The 21969-nt window shown below is 36.8% G+C and overlaps 1 non-coding gene and 1 pseudogene across 1 annotated transcript; one reads left to right on the top strand and one right to left on the bottom strand.

Moving 5' to 3' along the window:
* Window positions 1–651: 651 nt before the first annotated feature.
* Window positions 652–2881, bottom strand: LOC133077033 (tigger transposable element-derived protein 1-like; annotated as a pseudogene).
* LOC133077488 (U1 spliceosomal RNA) lies at window positions 2816–2979 on the top strand. The gene has a single exon (XR_009697761.1). It is a non-coding gene; the product is annotated as a U1 spliceosomal RNA (small nuclear RNA).
* The last annotated feature ends 18990 nt before the right edge of the window (window positions 2980–21969 follow it).

Here is a 21969-nt window from a genome sequence, read left to right as displayed (position 1 = left end):
GCCCCGCTGGATGTTAAAACCCATTAACGGGACTCATTTTGCCAGTGTCAGTCCCTAGGGCTGGTATGCGCAACATGGGTCTCAAATCCCTCACTTCTTAAGGAGAACGTCTGAGTTTGTGATACCTCTTCTGTTTTTTTTTTTTTTTAATTTATTTATTGTATTTATTTTTTATTTTTGGCTGTGTTGGGTCTTTATTGCTTTGCACAGGTTTTCTCTAGTTGAGGCAAGCAGGGGCTACTCTTCATTGCAGTGTGCAGGCTTCTCATTGCAGTGGCTTCTCTTTGTTTTGGAGCATGGGTTCTAGGCGTGCCGGCTTCAGTAGTTGTGCATGGGCTTAGTTGTTCTGCTGCATGTGGGATCTTCCTGGACTAGGGCTCAAACCCATGTCCCCTGCATTGGCAGGTGGATTCTTAACCACTGCTCCATCAGGGAAGCCCCCCCACTTCTGTTTTTGGATTGCCTGCCAGGTGTGTGTCCTGAATACATCACATTTTTGCCTCATCTACCCATCTTAATATGGTTTTTTCCTTCATATCCTTAATCATAGAGCAGCTGTTCTGGTAGTATTTAGGTCATTCTCAGAGAGAGAATTTCTATATGTAGTTGAAGTTTTGGTGTGTCCCTGGAGTAGAGAAGCTCAGGGTCTTCTTAGTCTGCCTTCTTGATCAAGTTTATGTAATATTCTAAATCTTTGTTATTGTTTCAACAATCTTCACAGCATTTTCACCAGGAGTAGATTCCATCTCATTAAACCATTTTCTTTGCACATCCATAAGAAGCAACTCCTCATCTATTCAAGTTTTATGATGAGATTGCAGCAATTCAGTCACATCTTCAGGCTCCACTTCTGATTCTAGTTCTCTTACTATTTCTACCACACCTGTAGTTACTTCCCCTGCTGAAGTCTTGAACCCCTCAAGGTCATCCACAAGGGCTGGAATCAGCTTCTTCAAAACTCCTGTTAATGTTGATATTTTCACCTCATCCCATGAATCACAACTGTTCTTAATGACATCTAGAATGATGAATCATTTCCAGAAGGTTTTCAATTTACTTTGCCCAGCTCCATTAGAGGAATCACTATCTATGGCAGCTATAGCCTTAAAAAATGTATTTCTTAAATAATAAGACATGAAAATTGAAATTGCTTCTAGATCCATGGGCTTCAGAATGGATGTTGTGTTAGCAGGCATGAAAACAACATTAATCTTGTTGTACAGTACATCTGCATCAGAGCTCTTGGGTGATCAGGTACACTGTCAATGAACAGTAGTAATTTGAAAGGAATTGTTTTTTCTGAGCCATAGACCTCAACAGCAGGCTTAAAATAATCAGTAGACCATGTTGTAAAGAGGTGTGCTATTATCCAGGCTTTGTTGTTCCACTTAGAGGGTGTAAGCAGAGTAGATTTAGCATAATTCTTAAGGGCCCTGAGACTTTTGGAATGGTAAATGAGCACTAGCTTCAACTGAAAGTCACCTGCAGCATTAGCTGCTAACAAGAAAGTCAGCTTGTCCTTTGAAGCTTTGAAGCCAGGCATTGACTTCTCTTCTCTAGCTATGAAAGTCTGAGATGGCATCTTCTGCCAATATAAGGCTGTTTTGTCTACAGTGAAAATCTGTTGTTTAGTGTAGCCACATTTTTTAATGATCTTAGATAGATATTCTGGATAACTTGCTGCAGCTTCTACATGAGAACTTGCTGCTTCACCTTGCACTTTTATATTATGAAAACTTTTTCTTCCTTAAACCTCACGAACCAACCTCTGCTAGCTTCAAACTTTTCTTCTATAGCTTCCTCACCTCTCTTAGCCTTCATAGAATTGAAGACAGTTAGGACCTTGCTCTGGATTAGGCTTTGGCTTAAGGGAATGTTGTGACTGGTTTGATCTCTTATCAACAAAGAGATAAAACTTTCTCTCAATAAAACTTTCTCCATATCAGCAATAAGGCTGGTTCCCTTTCTTATCATTTGTGTGTTCACTGGAGTAGCACTTTCAATGTCCTTCAAGAACTTTTCCTTTGCATTCACAACTTGGTTAGCCATTTGGTGCAAGAGGCCTAGCTTTCAGCCTATCACAGCTTTTGACATGCCTTCCTCACTAAGCTTAATCATTTCTAGCTTTTGATTTAATGTGAAAGACATGCAACCCTTCCTTTCATTTGAACATTAAGAGGCCACTGTAGGGTTATTAATTGGCCTAATTTCAATCTTGTTGTGTCTCAGGGAATAGGGATCCCCAAGGAGAGGAATAGAGATGGAGAAAGGCTGGTTTGTACATCAGTCAGAAGTCACACACTTATTGATCAAGTTCACCATCTTATATGGGTGTGGTTCATGGCACCCCAAAACAAGTACAATACTAACATCAAAGTTCATTGATCACAGATCACCGCAACAAATATAATAACAATAAAAATGTTTGGCATATTACAAGAATTGCCAAAATGTGATAGAGTGATACAAAGTGAGCAAATGCTGTTGGAAAAATGGTGCCCATAGACCTGCTCAATGCAGTGTTGCCACAAAGCATCAATTTGCAAAAAATGCAGTATCTGTGAAGCACAATAAAGTGAAAAGAAATTAAATGAGGTATGCCTCTAAATATTTTTAACTTATCACTGTCTACCATTAATTATTATATGACTTCAAGTACAGTAAAAAATCTTAGAACAGCGTGTTTCCAATTTCTCCTGCCCTTTGTGCTATTGTCATACATTTAAATTTTGAATATGTTATAAAATCACATTATATTACTATTTTTTTCTTTAGAAAACCACTCCTCTTTTACAGCAATTAAAAATAAGAAAGAATACTTACCTGGCAGGGGAGACATCATGATCATGAAGGTGGTTTTTCCAGGGTGAGGCTTAACCATTGCACTGCGGGTGTGCTGACCCCTGGAATTTCCCCAAATGCAGGAAACTCAACTGTGTAATTTGTGGTAGTGAGGGACTGCATTAGCACTCTCCCCTGGTTATTAGTGCTTAATGACAGAACTAACAGGGTGACCGGGCTGGTCAGTATGAAGACAGTAAGCAAACAACCATCCCATCCCATCCCATTTCTGCATTGCATCAATGGCATTTGCCTTCCTCTTCTGCACACAACACTCACCAACAAATATCCTCACCTGCCCTATGCCTATCAGGGAGTTTGGTCTTTTTGAACAAGAGTCTCCTCTGCCTTGCTCAGTGCTGCAATAAACCTTTCTCTGCAAAAAAACAAAAAACAAGAACACCAAAAAACAAACAAAAAAAAACTTACCTTAATTTTTTACATCTTCAATTCTTCATTTCTTTTTGAAGATGCATACTTCTGAATGGTATATGCCTGAAGAACGTTCTTTAACAGTTTCTCTAGTACATATCTGATGGCAATAATTTCTCTCAACTTGAAATTATATTAAAAATTCTTCAGTTTACCTTCATATTTGAAAAATATTTTCAAATTGGTTCAAGATGGTGGAGTAGAAAGATGTGCTCTCATTCCCTCTCGTGAGAGCACCAGAATCACAACTAACTGCTGAACAATCATCAACAGGAAGACACTGGAACTCACCAGAAAAGATACCCCACATCCAAAAACAAAGGAGAAGCCACAAAGAGACGGTAGGAGGGGCACAATCACAATAAAATCAAATCCTATAACTCCTGGGTGGGTGACTCACAAACTGGAGAATATTTATACCACAGAAGTCCACCCACTGGGGTGAAGTTTCTGAGCCCCACATCAGGCTTCCCAACCTGGGGGTCCAGCAACAAGAGGAGGAATTCTTAAAGAATCAGACTTTGAAGGTTAGCGGGATTTGATTACAGGACTTTGACAGGACTGGGTGAAACAGGGACTCCACTCTTGGAGGGCACAAACAAAGTAATGTGTGCAGTGGGACCCAGGGGAAGAAGCAGTGACCCCATGGGAGACAGAACCAGACCTACCTGCTAGTGTTCGAGGGTATCCTGCAGAGGCGGAGGTGGCTGTGGCTCACCACAGGGACAAGGACACTAGCAGAAGAAGTTCTGGGAAGTACTCCTTGGCCTGAGCCCTCCTAGAGTCCACCACTAGCCTCACCAAAGAGCCTCTAGGCTCCAGTACTGGATCGTCTCAGGCCAAACAAACAACAAGGAGGGAACCCAGCTCCACCCATTAGCAGACAAGCAGATTAAAGTTTTACTGAGCTCTGCCTACCAGAGTAACACCCAGCTCTACCCACCACCAGTGCCTCCCATCAGGAAATTTGCACAAGCCTCTTAGATAGCCTCATCCAGCAGAGGGCAGACAGCAGAATGAAGAAGAACTACAATCCTGCAGCCTGTGGAATAAAAACACATTCACAGAAAGAGAGACAAGATGAAAAGGCAGAGGTCTATGTACCACATGAAGGAACAAGATAAAACCACAAAAAACAGCTAAATGAAGTGGAGATAGGTAACCTTCCAGAAAAAGAATTCAGAATAATGATAGTGAAGATGATCCATGACCTCGGAACAAAGAATGGAGGCAAAGATCGAGAAGATGCAAGAAATGTTTAACAAAGACCTAGAAGAATTAAAAAAACAAACACCTAGAAGAATTAAAGAAAAAACAAACAGAGATGAACAATACAATAACTGAAATGAAAAATACACTAGACGGAATCAATAGCAGAATAACTGAGGCAGAAGAACGAATCAGTGACCTGGAAGACAGAATGGTGGAATTCAGTGCCATGGAACAGAATAAAGATAAAAGAATGAAAAGAAGTGAAGACAGCCTAAGAGACCTCTGGGACAACATGAAATGTAACAATATTTGCATTATAGGGGTCCCAGAAGGAGAAGACAGAGAGAAACGCTCTGAGAAAATATTTGGAGAGATTATAGTCAAAAACTTCCCTAACATGGGAAAGGAAATAGCCACTCAAGTCCAGGAAGAGCAGAGAGTCATAGGCAGGATAAACCCAAGGAGAAACACACTAAGACATGTAGTAATCAAATTGACCAAAATTAAAGACAAAGAAAATTTATTGAAAGCAACAAGGGAAAAATGACAAATAACATACATGGGAACTCCCATAAGGTTAACAGCTGATTTCTCAGCAGAAACACTAAAAGCCAGAAGGGAGTGTAATGGCATATTTAAAGTGATGAAAAGGAAAGACCTACAACCAAGATTACTCTACCCAGCAAGGATCTCATTCAGATTCCACGGAGAAATCAAATGCTTTACAGACAAGCAAAAGCTAAGAGAATTCAGCATGATCAAACCAGCTCTAAAACAAATGCTAAAGGAACTTCTCTAAGTGTGAAACACAAAAGGAGAAAAGGACCTACAAAAACAAACCCAAAACAATTAAGAAAATGGTCATAGGAACATACATATCGATAATGACCTTAAATGTGAATGGATTAAATGCTCCAACCAAAAGACACAGGCTCGCTGAATGGATACAAAAACAAGACTCACATACATACTGTCTACAAGAGGCCCACTTCAGACATAGGGACACATACAGACTGAAAGTGAGGGGATGGAAAACAATATTCCATGCAAATGGAAATCAAAAGAAAGCTGAGGTAGCAATACTCATATCAGATAAAATAGACTTTAAAATAAAGGATGTTACAAGAGACAAAGAAGGACACTACATAATGATCAAGGATCAATCCAAGAAGATATAACAATTATAAATATATATGCACCCAACTTAGGAACACCCCAATACATAAGACAACTGCTAATAGCTGTAAAAGAGGAAATCAACAGTAGCACAATAATAGTGGGGGACTTTAACACCTCACTTACACCAATGGACAGATCATCCAAAGAGAAAATTAATAAGAAAACACAAGCTTTAAAGGACACAATACACCAGGTAGATTTAATTGATATTTATAGGACATTCCATCCAAAAACAGCAGGTTACACTTTCTTCTCAAATGCACACGGAACATTCTCCAGGATAGATCACATCTTGGGTCACAAATCAAGCCTTGGTAAATTTAAGGAAATTGAAATCACATCAGACATCTTTTCTGACCACAACGCTATGAGATTAGAAAATCAATTGCAGGGGAAAAAACTTAAAAAACACAAACTCATGGAGGCTAAACAATACATTACTAAATAACCAAGAGATCACTGAAGAAATCAAAGACAAAATCAAAAAATACCTAGAGAAAAATAACAATGAAAACATGATGATCAAAAACCTATGGGATGCAGCAAAAGCAGTTCTAAGAAGGAACTTTATAGCAATACAAGCCTACCTCAAGAAACAAGAAAAATCTCAAATAAACAATCTAACTTTACACCTAAAGGTACTAGAGCAAGAAGAAAAAACAAAACCTAAAGTTAGTAGAAGGAAAGAAGTCATAGAGATCAGAGCAGAAATAAATGAAATAGAAACAAGGAAAACAATAGCAAAGATCAATAAAACTAAAAGCTGGTTCTTTGAGAAGACAAACAAAATTGATAAACCATTAGCCAGACTCATCAAGAAAAAGTGGGAGAGGACTCAAGTCAATAAAATTAGAAATGAAAAAGGAGAAGTTACAACAGACACCGCAGAAATACAAAGCATCCTAAGAGACTACTACAAGCAACACTATGCTAATAAAATGGACAACCTGGAAGAAATGGACAAACTCTTATAAAGGTATAACCTTCCAAGACTGAACCAGGAAGAAATAGAAAATATGAACAGACCAATCACAAGTAATGAAATTGAGATTGTGATTAAAAATCTTAAAACAAACAAAAGTCAAGGACCAGATGGATTCACAGGTGAATTCTATCAAACATTTAGAGAAGAGCTAACACCCATCCTTCTCAAACTCTTCCAAAAGATTGCAGAGGAAGGAACACTCCCAAACTCATTCTATGAGGCCACCATCACCCTGATACCAAAACCAGACAAAGATACTACAAAAAAAGAAAATTACAGATCAATATCACTGATGAATATACATGCAGAAATCCTCAACAAAATACTAGCAAACAGAATCCAACAACACCTTAAAATGATCATACACCATGATCAAGTGGGATTTATCCCAGGGATGCAAGGATTCTTTAATATATGCAAATCAATCAATGTGATACACCGTATTAACAAATTGAAGAATAAAAACCATATGATCAACTCAATAGATGCAGAAAAAGCTTTTGACAAAATTCAACACACATTTACCATAAAAACTCTCCAGAAAGTGGGCATAGATGGAACCTACCTAACATAATAAAGGCCATATGTGATAAACCCACAGCAAACATCATTCTAAATGGTGAAAAACTGAAAGTATTTCCTCTAAGATCAGGAACAAGACAAGGATGTCCACTCTCACCACTATTGTTCAACATAGTTTTGGAAGTCCTAACCATGGCAATCAGAGAAAAAAAAAAGAAAGAAAAGGATTACAAATTAGAAAAGAAGAAGTAAAACTGTCACTGTTTACAGATGACATGAAACTATACATGGAGAATCCTAAAGATGCCACCAGAAAACTACTAGAGCTAAGCAATGAATTTGGTAAAGTTGCAGGATACAAAATTAATGCACAGAAATCTCTTGCATTCCTATACACTAATGATGAATAATCTGAAAGAGAAATTAAGGAAATACTCCCATTTACCATTGCAACAAAAAGAATAAAATACCAAGGTATAAACCTACTTAAGGAGACAAAAGACCTGTATGCAGAAAATTATAAGACACTGTTGAAAGAAATCAAAGTTGATACCAACAGATGCAGATATATACAATGTTCTTGGATTGGAAGAATCAATATTGTGAAAATGACTATGCTACCCAAAGCAATCTGCAGATTCAATGCAATCCCTATCAAATTACCAATGGCATTTTTTACAAAACTAGAACAAAAAATCTTAAAATTTGTATAGAGACACAAAAGACCCTGAATAACCAAAGCAGTCTTGAGGGAAAAAGAGCAGAGCTGGTGGAATCAGACTCCCTGTCTTCAGACTATACTACAAAGCTACAGTAATCAAGACACTATGGTACTGGCACAAAAATAGTAATATAGATCAATGGAATAGGATAGAAAGCCCAGAGGTAAACCCACGCACTTATGTCAACTAATCTATGACAAAGGAGGCAAGAATATACATTGGAGAAAGGACAGTCTCTTTCCTCAGTGGTGCTGGGAAAACTGGACAGCTACATGTAAAAGAATGAAATTAGAAGACTCCCTAACACCACACACACAAAAAAACCTCAAAATGGATTAGAGACCTAAATGTAAGACTGGACACTATAAAACTCTGGAGGAAAACATAGGCAGAACACTCTTCGACATAAATCACAGCAAGATCTTTTTTGATCCATCTCCTAGATTAATGGAAATAAAAACAAAAATAAACAAATGGACCTAATGAAACTTCAAACCTTTTGCACAGCAAAGGAAACTACCAACAAGACGAAAAGACAACCCTCAGCATGGGAGAAAATATTTGCAAATTAATCAACAGACAGAGGATTAATCTCCAAAATACATAAACAGCTCATGCAGTTCAATATTAAAAAAACAAACAACCCAATCCAAAAATGGGCAGAAGACGTAAATAGACATTTCTCCAAAGAAGACATACAGATGGCCAAGAAGCACATGAAAAGCTGCTCAATGTCACTAATTATTAGAGAAATGCAAATCAAAACTACAATGAGGTATCACTTCACACCAGTTAGAATGGGCATGATGAGAAAATCTACAAACAACAAATCCTGGAGAGGGTGTGGAGAAAAGGGAACCCTCTTGCACTGTTGCTGGGAATCTAAATTGATACAGCCACTATGGAGAACATTATGGAGGTTCCTTAAAAACTGAAAATAGAATTACCATATGACCCAGCAATCTCACTACTGGGCATATACCCAGAGAAAACCATAGTTCAAAAAGACACATGTACCCCAATGTTCATTGCAGCACTCTTTACAATAGCCAGGTCATGGAAGTAACCAAAATGTCCATCAGCAGATGAATGGATAAAGAAGTTGTGGTACATATATACAATGGAATATTAGCCCTAAAAAGGAATGAAATTGGGTCATTTGTAGAGACGTGGATGTATCTAGAGACTGTCATACAGAGTGAAGTAAGTCAGAAAGAGAAAAACAAATATCGTATATGAATGCATATATGTGGAACCTAGAAATATGGTACAGATGAACCAGTCTGCAGGGCAGAAATTGAGACACAGATGTAGAGAACAAACATATGGACACCAAGGGGGGAAAGTGGTGGTGTGTGGCATGGGGGTGTTGTGATGAATTGTGAGGTTGGGATTGACATATATACACTAATATGTATAAAATGGATAACTTATAAGAACCTGCTGTATAAAAGAAATAAATAAAATAAAATTTAAAGAAGATATTTTCATTGGTGTAGAATTCTGAATTGGCAGGGTTTTCTTTTTTTTTCTTTTGGAACTTTAAGGATTTCACTCAATTATCTTTTAGATTGCATAGTTTCTGAGCTGTTTTTATCTCTGTATCTCTTTGTGTAATGTTTCCCTGTCTTGGCTACCTTTAATATTTTCATTTTAACTTTGATTTCCAGCAGTTTGAATGTGATGTGTCTAGTTTGAATGTGTGTGTGTGTGTGTGTGTGTGTGTGTGATTCATGATATCTCTTGAAACTGTGGTTTAATGTCTTTATTTTGGAAAAATATCTAGACTATTGTTTCTTCAATTATTTCTTCTGTTATGTCCTCTCTCTCCTACTTCTGGGATTATAATTACACATATATTAGACCCGTTAATATTGTCTCACAGCTTTTGGATGATCTCTTCTCTTTTGTGTTGCTTTTGTTTGTTTTTATTTTTTCCTGTGCTTCAAACTAAGTTATTTCTATTCTCAAATTCACTGATTTCTTCTTGTCTGTGTCAAGTCAATTGATGAGCAAGCCAAAGACATTATTTATCTATGACATAGAGTCTTTAAAATAGTGTTTCCTTTTGGCTATTTCTTTTTTTTTTTTTATGAATTTATTTATTTATTTATTTTTGGCTGCATTGGGTCTTTGTTGCTGCGCGCGGGCTTTCTCTAGTTGCGGCAAGCGGGGGCTACTGTTCGTTGCTGTGTGCAGGCGTCTCATTGCGGTGGCTTCTCTCGTTGTGGAGCACGGGCTCTAGGTGCGCGGGCTTCAGTAGTTGTGGCACACGGGCTTAGCTGCTCCGCGGCATGTGGGATCTTCCCGGACCAGGGCTCGAACCCGTGTCCCCTGCATTGGCAGGCAGATTCTTAACCACTGTGCCACCAGGGAAGCCCCCTTTTGGCTATTTCTGATCATTCTATCTCTGCTCAAATTCCCCATCACTTTGACTACATCCTTTAAGATATTAACCATAGTTATTTTAAAGTTTCTGTCTCATAATTTTCATAGCTGGATCTTGTCTAAGACTGATTCTGTTGATTGCATTATCTCTTGACAATGGATTTTTTTTAAACTTGGGTTGTATTTCTTTTTTTAAAGTTTATTTATTTATTTATTTATTTATTTATGGCTGCATTGGGTCTTTGTTGCTTCATGTGGGCTTTCTTTAGTTGCGGTGAGTGGGGTCTGCTTTTTGTTGCAGTGCTCAGGTTTCTCATTGCAGTGGCTTCTCTTGTTGTGGAGCATGGGCTCTAGGCATGTGGGCTTCAGTAGCTGTGGCTCTTGGGCTCTAGAGAACAGGCTCAGTAGTTGTGGTGAATGGGCTTTGTTGCTTCATGGCATGTGGGATCTTTCCAGACCAGGGCTTGAACCCATGTCCCCTGCATTGGCAGGTAGATTCTTAAGCACTGCACCACCAGGGAACCCCCAATGGATTGTTTTTTCTTATGTATCATAATTTTTTATTGAGTGCTATACATCTTGTTTAGAAAAGAGTGTCTGGGGAAAATAGTACATATGCTCACAAATGGACACTGCTATTTTCAAGAAATTACTGAAGGGTTTTTTTTAGCTGAGATGAAATATAGATATATCTGCAGAAAAATGTCTAGCCAATCTACATATGACACCACTTATAATACTTTCAGAGGTGTAGTCCTTGGAAAATTATAATCAAGAGATATAAACTACAACATGCTTTTCCTACTAAGCAGTGTAGAAAACACAGAATAAGACAATGGTATGTTCCTTGACATTCAAGAACTTCTGACCTGAATGAGGCAGAGAAGATCAAAATATAAAACAAAATTTAAAAAAGTAAGTGTATAAATAGTTGAATACTAAATTGTGTAGCAAAATCTATAATTGTTGATGAAAAAGACATCAACAAATGTTGAGAATAATCTATAAAGGCTTCACTAGGGTGGTTGGACTTAACCTGAGTCTTAAAAGGTAAGCATTCATTCATTGGTTCATTTACTCATTCAACATTCATTTACTAAGAACTGACTCTAAGCACTTTGTTATATTATACAAAGTTGATCTTTGCCTAGATTTCATAGCATGAACAGTTATTCTGGGAAAGATAAATACTTGAACATATGATATTAATACAATATCAAGGTAATAATATAAATAGAAAGAGTCATTGAAATACAAGAGTCAGGAAAGGCTCTCTAAATCTGATAATGCATGAGCTAAAGAATTAGTGGGCATTTGCCAGATGTACGTTTGTTGGAGTGTGTAGCTTTATTAAGCCAAAGGTGTAGAAAAAGTAGAGGAGTTAATGGGACAGCATTACAAATGAAGCCAACACTATTAGTTAAGGCATGGAATGAGGAATAAACATGGCAATTCTGAAACACACCAGCTTGACTCAGTGGTGGATTTATATTGGTAAAAGGGAAAAGGTAGATTGGACAAGTAAATCAAAATTTAATGAAAGCCAGGAAGAGGAGCTTTCATTTTTATAAATTTTAGAGGGGTACATCCAGAAGGTTATATTTTTTAACAGAAGTCTGATATATATGATTAGAAATATTAATCTAGCAGGTGTATGCAAGAATGATTTAAATCACTAAATCTTAGCATTAATGAGGTGAATTAAGGAGCTATGGCTAATGTCCACATGTGATTGGAAGGTGGCATCTGGGTAAGGACATGTTTGTTTGCAGGAAAGAAAATCTCAATCCAGTTAATTTAAGTAAAAGGAGACATTGTGAGAATACAAGCTGCAAGTTTACAAAAATCTCAGGACAGTAAATAAAGTAGGTCAAGCCACTTGGAGGCTGAAACAAAAGGTCAACAAGTGAGGATCCTCTCTCAGGAAGTCATGCTAACTTGGCTCATCAGATCTCTCTGCTAGATGGTTTAATATTCCTGCTTCTCTTGGTTTGCTTTAGCCCTGCCTGTCACCTGTATACATATGGACAAAACTCGGTTATCCTACTCCAACATGACCTTTTGTTTATCTATTACTTAAAAAGCCAACTCCAAATTCCTGACTTTAAGTTACCATGAGCCAGTTAATTGTACACAGGATGCTGTTGTGTGTTGCTATAGATTTAGGGGATGAAGTGGTTGCACTGAAAGGGAACAGTGAGGCAAAGATTGAGATATCCAGGAAGGAGAGCATGGACTTGGGCAATGGCCATGGGAATTGAAAGAGGAGACAGAGTCTTTGCAAGAAACACTGATAGGATTTAGAAGAAAGAGAGAAACTATTTCAAAGTTGATGTAAAACTTTAAACTTAAGCGTTTGAGAAAATGATAATACTTTGATATGGTCATTGAATTTAGGAGGGAGATCTGATTGGAACCGAAAGGCAGTATATCCCATTTGAAAAAATAATAAATTTGAGGTAATGACAGGAAATTTATGTGGAATTAAGTAGATAGCTTAAAACAACTGGGATTGAACCAGAAACCATAAATAGAATTGGATATTATGCATTAGAATTAACTATGTATTGGTGAGAGTTAAAGTCATAAAAAGGTACAAATGGAAAAGGAATTATTTCTGAAGGAGACTATAAAAAGGGAAGAAATGAGAGTCAAGAACTGAGACTTTGAGAATAAGTACAAAGAGGGAAGATTTGTGGCCCATAGGGAAATGTCCAGCAAAGAAAATAGAGAATGAATGGACAGATAAATATGAGAAAAATAAGAATAGAATTAGGTCATAAAAGAGAAAAGAGCATCAACTTCTTATTTGTTTTAATCATTCCAATCCATATTCAGAGACAGAGCATTTGATCAGCTAAAATTTTTCCATTAAAAATTTTTTTTCTAAAACTAATTTTTTTTTCAATTTTAAATGTCAATTATTTTAAATAGAATATTTTCTAAAACATTAATCAGGTTTTTTTCTAATAGGAAATTAGCTCTACATAGATAGCTGGAAAAAATAAATGGCCTTAATTTAAATTATTCTTTCCCTCAATTATTCCCTTACCTGAACTAAGACTAGATGCATGAAATTTAAGCTCAAAAGAGGTCTGTTTCAAAATATTAGGCATTGGTAAAAAGAGGCATGAACAATTAAAGCCTATTTTCAATAGTGAATGCTATAATAAGATATTGGCTACAGTTTCCTCCCAGCTAGAAAAAGAAAAGGAAACCTACAGTTAAAAGTTTGCATCTTTACATTTTAAAAAACCAATGAAGTCTTCCTGAAGTAAAATTTAAATAGGACCAGATGAAAGACAACATACTTTACACATAATCTGGCTTCTGGTATAATAAGGAAGTACTGGGAACATGAACCCATCCTCCTACCAGGCTCTTTTCTTTCAAACACTACTATTGCCTTTAAACTAAAAATTAACAAATAGTCTGACCGTATTAAATACATATACTCTCTACATAAGCTTCATGGTTATTAATTGTCCTAGCAGCTACTTCATAGTATTGATTTATACTGAACTGAGATTTAACTAAAACCCCTAAGACTTTTTCACATCAACTTCAACAAAGACTATTCAAAATTCCTTTTGAATCTGAATTTGAACTTTTGCATTTTCTTTATGATGCTTTATCTTCTTCATTTAAGCTCACATCTCTCAAAACTTTAAAAAAATTTTATGTTGTTGTAGACATACGACCTATTTTCATAGTTTTCTGCTACTTACAAATTTAATTACCATGCCATATTTATTCCAGCATTCATTCTAAAATTATTGAGTTTCTTCTGAATGTCAGACACTTCACAAGATGTTCAGGGGTACAGAGAGAAATAAAGTAGCTTCTGCCCTCAATAACTCCCTAGTCTAATAGGAGGAAACAGAGAAAAAATATTTCATAGACATTGTGATAAATGTAGTAACAGAGATATGCACAGTGGATTATGAGATTAGGAGAGTGGTTCCTTGTGGGGGTGGAGAGGAGGGGAAGTTAGAGTGTGGTGTACAGGGTAGAGGCCATTACTACATCTATATACGCTTCTTGGAGAAGGCAATGTTTTCTGTTATTTTCCTGTTAATCACCAAAGTACAGCTCTGACTACAAGAGTCCTCCAGACAAGCACCACAGAATCCTCTAAATCAGTAGTTCTTGAAGTGTGGTCCTCAGACCAGCAGCATCAGCATCACCTGGGGACTTGATAGAAATAAAAATTCTTAGGCCTCACCCCAAACATGCTGTATCTGAAACTCTAAGGTAAGATTAACAAATACATGTTTTTAAAAGCCCTCCAGGTGATTCTGGTACCCACTAATATTTAAGCACTGCTGGTCTAAACAGTACCAGATATTTAATCAGTATTTCATGAATGACAGCTCACTCCAGTTTGTGGTTACCAAAAGGTTTTAATATAGCAGTCTGCATATAAACTAGATTGTTTTAAGTTGCCAGTCTTTTAATTTCAAATGCATTTTCAGTAACTTGCTTTGTACTCTCCTCTTCTCATGATTGGTGGTTTTGATATCATATTTGTGTGTGGATGATTTCCTAACTTTACTGTATGTTTGTCTTTACTGGTGAGTGTTTCCATTTGTAATTTTCTTGTTTCTATAGTTGTGGCCTTCTCTCTTCTGCCTAGAAGTTCCTCTAGCATTTGTTGCAAAGCTGGTCTGGTGGTGCTGAATTCTCTTAGCATTTGCTTGTCTGTAGAGCTTTTGATTTCTCTGTCAAATCTGAATGATAGCCTTGCTGAGTAGAGTATTCTTGGTTGTAGGTTCTTCCCTTTCATCACTTTAAATATACCATGCCACTTCCTTCTGGCCTGTAGATTTTCTGCTGGTAGGTCTGGCCCAGGCCTCTTACACGGTCACCTGGGTCCTGGTGTGCACAAGACCTTGTGTGCACCCTCTAAGGGTGGAGTTTCTGTTTCTCCCAGTCCTGTGCAATTCCTGTGCTCAAACCCAGCTGGCCTTCAAAGCCAGATGCTCTGGGGCTCCTCCTCCTGATGCCAGACCCCCAGTTTGGGAGGCTGACATGGGGCTCAGAACTTTCACTCCTGTGGGAGAACCTCTACAATATAATTATTTTCCAGTTTGTTGTCACTCACCCAGTGGGTATGGGATTTGATTTTACCATGATTGTGTCCTGCCTACTATCTCGTTGTGACTTCTTCTTTGCCTTTGGATGTAGGATATCTTTTTTGGTAGGTTCCAGAGTTTCTAGGTCGATAGTTGTTTGGCGTTTTTGTGAGAGAGGGTGAGCTCACATCCTTCTACTCCATCACCTTGTCTCTGCCTCTGACAGTTCACTCCTATGGTAGTTATGGAGAAGCAGAGATATCTGAAGATGAAGTCAAAGGATCTGCTTGGGAAAACCAGCTTCACCACTCACAACTCTGTGATTTTTGGCAAATTTCTTAACATTGTCATTCAGATTCCTGGTTCACAATATCTACCTCAGGAGATTACTCTGAAATGAAGTGAAAATATGTATGTGTAAGTACCTAATACAATATCTAGAGTAGGCACTTTGTTTTACCACAGATTAATGACTCTATCTATAGTGATGAATCTACTAAGAAAAAGCAGTAGATAGGTCTAAAAAACATTATATGGAGAGTGGCTAAAAAATATAGAAATGTTTTCCTCTGGATAAGTAGACATGTTTGAATTATCTTCAAACATTTGAAAAGAAAATTCCTTAATCCATCTTAAAATTTTTTTTTACTTTTAGATCTAAAAAGAAATAATTTATAAGGAAGATTTGGATTCAGCACAGAGAGGAATGTTTCAGCAATGGAAAGAATGGGGGAGTGGGAAGAGTGCTTTGTGATGCAGTGAAATGTGAAATGCCTCTCATTGCAATTTTCCAAGCAGATTAGAAAACAGTTTTACTTTAGTGGCAGAAACCACCTTATACCTTCCCAAGTAAGCTCCAATATCTCACTCTGTAAGACTATTCCATCTGGCAGATTATTCTCCATGGTTGGTTTCTAAAGATTCTCAAATATGCCAGAGAAATTGCCACACAAGATCTTCAACTGAATATGCTCCTACACTGTGCAAATAGATTTCTTTGAGAGGGTCATCATATTTATATTGTCTATGTCATGAATATAAATACAGAAATATAAATATATTCTGAAAGTCTTCATGACCCACTTTATTTGTGGTACCATAGTAGTTACCACTCCAAGTTTATACAAATTTGCTTTGTGCCCCATCTTCATATGAGTTTATAAAGGAGAAAGTGAGTGTGCAAGAACAGTAACCTTATTAAGGTTTATTCACTCATCTGTTTCACGTCTTAGATGTTGTTGAAACATGTATCATTTCAGACAGGAAATATACTTCCTGTTAATATTCTTTTGCATGATGGAGTATTTGTTCTTTGCTAAAATGAGGTAAATGCATTTTTTAAACCTGAGAAAGGCCAGGGATCTATAAAAAGGGGAATGTTCCTATGAGATTAAATTTCAATGCTCTTAAAACTACATCAAAGCAATTAAAAAAGAGTTAGTTAAATATAGCTTTCCCCTGATGAAGAAGCTGTCCTTAGTAGGACACATTGCTATATTCTGTAACTAAATACACTGCTCCAATTTACTTTAATTCTAGATAAATCTGTATACTCTCCAGAGGGGTATCCTTGAGAAGCCAAGCACCATGGTTATTTAAATCAATGATAATGTGAATAGCAATACCGGGGCTTACCAGAAGCAAGTGATTGGCAGATTCACACACCAGATTCAAAGGGACAATGAATACACATTGACTATATAGGTCACATTAAAAGTAGGCAACACCCACTGGGAAACAATGAGATAGAAAATATCATAAGGTGCCTTGAAGCAGAGACCAACTCTTCTAAGAGTTTACTGTGTCAGCACCCCGTGTGTCCCAAAAGTTAGGCAACAGCATTAAAATTATGGTGAAGTTATTTGTCTTATTAGAGCCAGGACCTTGTCTTACTCATTTGTATAACCCCCGGGACTTGGAAAACATTGAATGCTTAATCAGTTATTAACAAATAAATAAATGAGTTAATTTGTGGGAGTTGATAGCTCCAGATTATTACATTTTACCTTTGATGTGTTGCTTATCATATGGACTCTCTGTACTTAAAAGTAACCACCAGAGGTTGCTATTTTATATTTTTTTAATTCCCCATGTCTGTATTATGATGTTTTTAAAAACCATGGCACACTGCTGCAAATTGTACTTTCCAAAGAGAGCCAGAATAATATATTTTGTCTCACATGTTCTTCTTACAAGTGACATTTACATTCCTCCCATTGAGCAAAGGTGCCTATGCCCCTCCTCTTGGATCAGAATTGACTTCTGTAATTGCCTTGACTATTGAAATATAGTAAAATAACACTATGTCAGCAGGTCAGTAAAATGGCATGCGTATCTGCTCTGTTCAATTAGTATGCTTACTCTTGGAACCCAGTTCCCAACATGTTACAGAGAAATCATTCATGAAAGAAAGAGTCAATCAATGCAGCAACCTTCATTGTTGTTTTATTTTAAGAAATTGCCACAGTCACCCAAAACGTCAGCAACCATCATCCTGATCAGTCACCAGCCATAAACGTCTAGGCAAGACCCTCTAACAGCAAAAACATTTTTTTTAGACATAATGTTATCGAACACTTCATAGACTACAGTATAGTATAAACATAACTTTTATATATACTGGGAAACCAGAAGCTCTGTGTGACTCACTTTACTGCAATATTCACTTTGCCTGGAACCAATCCAAAAATATCTCTGAGGTATGCCTTTATATGTATTTGTTACTCCCCAAAGTAAAGTATCATACCTATATACTAGGTGGAACCTAAATCGTTGTTGATTTAATTACTCAATTAACATTCCACATATAATCGTATAGCTTTTTTTCTAGTCACATATTTCTTATATTCTGCTGGACTTTACTTCTTATACTTAAGGTAAACATCAAAACCTGATTTAGACTTTCATAGTCAGCCTGATACTGTTTATCCCACTGATTATACATATAACTTCTGGTTAAAATACAAATAACAAAATCTGAGAACTCTAAAATGATGAATTGGAGAGGGATACCAAAACTGGAAAAAACAGTAAACAAGCATGATTTTTCTGCTTTTATTTTTCCTCTTTTTTTACCTCCTGGCTTTAGCCCAAGCGTGGTTCAAATGCAGAACTATGCAGCAGGTGTGGGAAGCAAAAATGCAGAGAGAAATCTTGTCTTTCCCAACTTGGAAAACCAACACCTGTGTTCCGGAGAATATGTATGTTTGTTTTTTTCCTTTTTTTTTCTCTCCGAGCCCTGCCTCTAGGGGGAACCTCAGTCACAGAGCTTCACTACAGCAGTGGGAACAATTGTTCAGATACCTAAAACTAGTTTTCTGGCCAAAGGAACTAGGAGGGGTGGGACCTGTGGTCCCATGAGTATGAGGCAATCCCCATTATTTTCTTCTCTCTGTTTTCTCATTACTTTACCCCAAAAGCAGTCTTAATCATGCAGAACTATGTGGCAACACAGGCATATAATCTCTAAGAGAAATTCCCTCTTTCTACCCCGTTGGCTGGAAAAAAGAGTAAATTATATGCCTGTATTTATCTTTTCAATCTGGAAACAAGTATCCTTCATGAAACTTTGGAAAACACTTTGTGTTATTTCTTTCAAAATTTCCTACCTTCTGTCCTCTGTTCTCACTTTCTCAAATTCTTTTTAACTGGATTTTGAGCTTCTTGTCTTGGTCTTCTATACATGTAGTATTTTCTCAAAATTTTTCCATTGATATGCATTTTTTTAACTTTCAAGGGAGATTTTGTTAATTTTCTCCCCAACAGTCCATTGATTTTTTCTTTCAACTATCATATTTTGCTTTCCTAATGATTTTTAATGTTTTTTTAATTTTTTTGTTTTGTATTCATTGTGTTTAGTATCCTATTCTTACATCATCAATGCAATCTTCTAAAATAACTCTAGAACACAAATTAGTATTCTATTACTGGTTATTTTCTTTTAATTTTTTGAAAGTTCTTTTCTGTTTCACCTGTGTTCATTTGTGTTTGCCTATGTGACATAATAAGAAGTATATATAATATTTGGTCTTTGTCCCTGGTCCTGACACAGAGCTTCTAAAATTCTTGGAATTTCCTAAGTGATAGGGGTAATAAGAGCATCTTTTATCCATAGTTAACCCCTTTCAACCATACTTGAATTTATGCTAGTTAGCTTCAAGATAGGACTGGTTGCCAGAGGAACCAACCATGTGACTACTCACATGGAACTTTCAGCCAACTGATGGAGAGGAGAGAGGAGCTGGAGATTGAGTTCAGTTACCAACAATTTAATCAATTATTATGCCTATGTAATGCAACCTTTATAAAAACATCTAAACCACAGGATTTAGAGAGCTTTCAAGTTGGCCAATACATCCGTGTGTCAGGAGAGTGGCGTACCCTAACTCCACAGGGACAGAAGCTCCTGCACTAAGTACCCTTCCAGACCTTGCCCTATGTACATTTCCAACTGGTTGCTCATTTGTATTCTTTATAATAAACCAATAATAATAAAGTGTTTTCTGGAGGTTATGAGTTGTCCTAGCAAATTATCAAACATTAAGGGGAGGTTGGTGGGAGCCCCTCAATTTTGTAACCAAGTCATACATAAATGTGGGTAACTGCCCTACCTCTTAGCAGTGCAGATGGTTATATTTTTTCAGAGAAATTCTTGTGTTGTTTTTTTTTTTTTTGTCTTGACCTGGGGAGTAATCCTGCTGACAGATATTCTACATGTAGAGAGTTGGAAAAAAGGATAGAACCATTATTTTTTTTATATACTGATTTCAATTAATGACTTTCCATATTAGCTACCTATTGTTGCTGTAAAAAATCACCAAAAACTAGTGACTTAAAATAACACAAATTTATGATCTCACAGTTTCTGTAGATCAGAAGTCCAGGTGGGCTCAGCTGAGTCCTCTGCTTAGGAACTCACAAGGTTGAAATCAGCCTTGAGTGCTGCATTCTTTACCGGATGCTTTGGGGGAAATATGCTTTCAGTCTATTTGAGCTTGTCAGCTAAATTCAGTTCCATGTGATTATAGAATGAAGGTTCATTTTCCTTGCTGTCTATCAGTCCTAGAAGCTACCCACATTCCTTTTCATTCTTTCCATATGGACCTCAACAGATTCTCTTCCCTGTTTTGCATCTCTCTTTCTTTTCCTTGTGCTGCATCTAACTCTCATCAGAGAAAGTTCTTTGCTTATAAAGGACTTCTGTGATTATATTGGGTCCAGATAATCTATGATAGTTTTCCTATTTTAAGGTCTACAAATTTAATTACATCTGCAAACTTCCTTTTGCCACATAATGTAACATATTCACAGATTCCTGGGATTCCAGTATGGACATTTTTACAGGAGCCATTTTTCTTACCATAACTTCTTTTTAGCTCCATCCCTTGTTCCCACATTCTATTATAATAAAAATGTGATAGTCCCAGACATCTACAGGATTTTGCAAGGCAAATCATTTGGCCTCAAGTTCAACCCACTCCATATATATTCTAGGTAATAGTTACAAAAGAACAAGAATAATACTGGAATTAGACTACTTATCAGTAATACTTGGTGTTAAAAATTATAGAAAAAATGCATTTGGAATTCTGGAGGAAAGTTTTTTTTCAATCTAGAATTCTATATCACACACAAAAAAATCAACCAAGTGTGGTTACAGAATAAAATATTTTTAAATAATCAAGGAGTGAAAAATTATGTCTCATGTATCCTCTTTTTGGACAATACTTGAAAATGTGCCCCAGAAAAATAAACAAATAAATGAAAAAAGAATAAGATGAGATTCAGGAAACAGTTCAATCAATGCCGTATATTAATAAAAAGAATTCCAGAAAATTGGCTGTGCAAAATCCCTAGAGAGCAGGGAGTTGAGGGCACATAGAGAATCATTACTTTTCATACAATATCTTCTCAGTATTTGATTTTTTAAAAACTGTATGTATATATTACTTTGACTTAAAAAAAAGACACTTCCACATATCTCCACTCTAAGTTGAACCTGGCCAGATTCAAGATGGTTTTGACAAACAAAATGCAGCAGAAGAGACATTACATAACTTTCAAAGCAGGGCTTTGAGAAATCTTCAGCTTCTACTTAGAACTTTAAATATTCAAGCCCAGCCACAGTATTTTGAGAAGGTCAAAATATATGGAAAATCTACATGGAGGAAAAGAGAGGCATCTTGGTCAACAGCCCCAACCAAATCCCAGCCAACAAACATCTCCAATTGCCAGCCAAGTAAGTGAGTTGATCTAGACATTCCAGCCCAGTTGAGAGTTCAGTTGACTTCAGCCCTTACCAACTATTCATGGCGCAAAAGAACTGCACAGTGGAGCCCAGTCAATCCACAGAATCATGAGAGATAATAAATAATTGTTGTAGTTGTAAGCTACTACGTTTTGGAGTGATTTATTATGCAATGAGATAACCAAAACAATATTCATTTAATATACTTAATCCATTTAATGGATTATAGGTAGCTGGATTAATATGTTAGCCCTTGGATTGTCCATTATTCAAATATCTTATTTCTAACCTTTTGTGTCTTTTGACTATTTATTGGTCATGCAGAAATGATTGTCCCTTACTAGTAATCATTAGCCAGGCATATGT

The sequence above is a fragment of the Eubalaena glacialis genome, chromosome 17, assembly GCF_028564815.1.
Source record: "Eubalaena glacialis isolate mEubGla1 chromosome 17, mEubGla1.1.hap2.+ XY, whole genome shotgun sequence".
NCBI classification, from domain to species: domain Eukaryota; kingdom Metazoa; phylum Chordata; class Mammalia; order Artiodactyla; family Balaenidae; genus Eubalaena; species Eubalaena glacialis.
Note: the sequence above shows the minus strand (reverse complement) of the source record. Positions and strands in the feature narration are given on the sequence as shown.